The following is a 2051-nucleotide window of genomic DNA, read 5'->3' as shown; positions in this document are numbered from 1 at the left end:
TATAAGTAACCCCACTACCTATACTAAACTAATTCTACAGGTGCAAATACAACTAACTAATCTAATTACCTAACCTAGCTGCATATACCGTTCTGTCAACCACTTACATTGCTAAAGTTATAATAACACTACTACTACTAACTACACTAAAATCCTAATACCCTCACTAATATAGATAATGATTACATATAATCCAAATTGGAAACTAAACAATTGAACTAAATAACAACAAAGGAATTTGCCACTCAGAGAGAACACTTTCTCTATATGATGTAATCAGAATGTCAGTGCACTTTGGTTCCACTTGATGACGTCAATGGTATTTGTGTGGTATCCCTCACACTCAGGCGATGGTTTCCCTCACGGAGTTTAAGGGGCCTGTGTAATGTTTGATGGCTGTGCCATCCACATCGCACATTACTAGGAGATACATGCTCCTTATACAAAAGGCAAGACTCTTGTCTGTCTCCTTACAGGCGGAGATAATTCCCCTCTCTTTACTTTAAGGATAACCGGCCAGTTCCGGGACACTACAATACAATATAAGTAACTACAGTTACTCATTAAGACATGTGTCAATGTCTCATACTTTATACATGTACTTTACTCCCATTACCAAATGTGAAAGTGGAACAGTTTTTGTGGAACGGTAATATTCACATTTTGACTGGCTTTGTGGCTATATAATGTTACAATGTACACATACATCTAGAAATACTACATCAGTTAAACAATTTCTTGCTACATCTACTCAATCAATAAATACAAAAGTAATAATGATAATAAAAACTTACGCCAGCCAGCGTGAGATGCAATCCCATACGAAAGTTGAACCCATGCAGGTGAACACAGTGGTGATTCTGGCTGACTGTGCAGATTACTACCCTTCCCCACTATTTATACTGACCTCCCATACCCAAGCTACTCAACACCTCTCTATTGTTTATGAATTAACTCCCCAGCTCTCTGGCCATAACTGGTCACGCTTCCCTGAACATAACCCTGTTCCCATAGTATTACCGAATATTATCTAACAACAACTCCCCCAACGATTTATAACCCACTCTAACAATACCATACTACATCTATTTACAGTACCATAAACTAATTATATAAATAAAATCATCTGTGATCTTGACATCACTCCCCCTCTTCAAATAATTGTACACAAGTACAATTACATATTACACTCAAGTCACATTTAAGTTTGTGTTAATGCATAAATATCATAAAACACAATTGTCTAAATGGACAATGGCACAATAATACATAAGAAATAACTGCTGACAAATAATCTGGAGATGCAAAGAGTACATTATTTACTCACTGCCATACACATAGTATGACTAGGGTGAACACCGGCCCAAGAGATCAGCCCCCAACATTCTCACTTCCTGTGATTGCACCAGTTAGAAATCTGTAGCTATAGGATTGCAAAGTTAGGGCCCACCTCATTACTCGTCCATTGGTCGGTTTTGCTTTGGTCATCCATATTAAGGGTTTATGGTCAGTCTCCAAGATGAATTCTCTCCCATACATATATCTTTCTAACTTCTGTATTGCCCACAGAATAGCCAAACACTCCTTTCTATTGTAGAATACGCTCTCTCACGATCTACTAACTTCCGACTCACAAACAATATTGGAAATCGCTCACCTTCCTGTTCTTGTAGCAGTACAGCTCCGATTCCAACATCAGAAGCGTCTGTTCTTACCAAGAATTGTTTCTGCAAGTCGGGCAGTTTCAAGATAGGAAAACTTGACATATGGGTTTTCAACGTTGTGAAAACTAATTCCTGGCTTTTTGTCCATATTACCTTGTTTAGCTTTACTTTCTTTGTGAGATCAGTTAGCGGAACTGCTAAAACTGCATAGTTAGTCCCAACAACGCTCTCACTTGTTTCTTGGTTTGAGGTCGCTCCACATTTAGGATTTTTTCTACATTCTTACCATCTGGTTGAATAAGACCACTACCCACCTTGTGCCCTAAAAAGTCCAGATGTTTACATTCCACTTTTACCATTGAAGGTCGAGCTGTAAGAAGGAATTGT

This window comes from Haliotis asinina, chromosome 4, assembly GCF_037392515.1.
Source record: "Haliotis asinina isolate JCU_RB_2024 chromosome 4, JCU_Hal_asi_v2, whole genome shotgun sequence".
Taxonomy (NCBI): Eukaryota; Metazoa; Mollusca; class Gastropoda; order Lepetellida; family Haliotidae; genus Haliotis; species Haliotis asinina.
The sequence above is the reverse complement of the archived record's forward strand: the minus strand, read 5'-3'. Positions refer to the sequence as shown.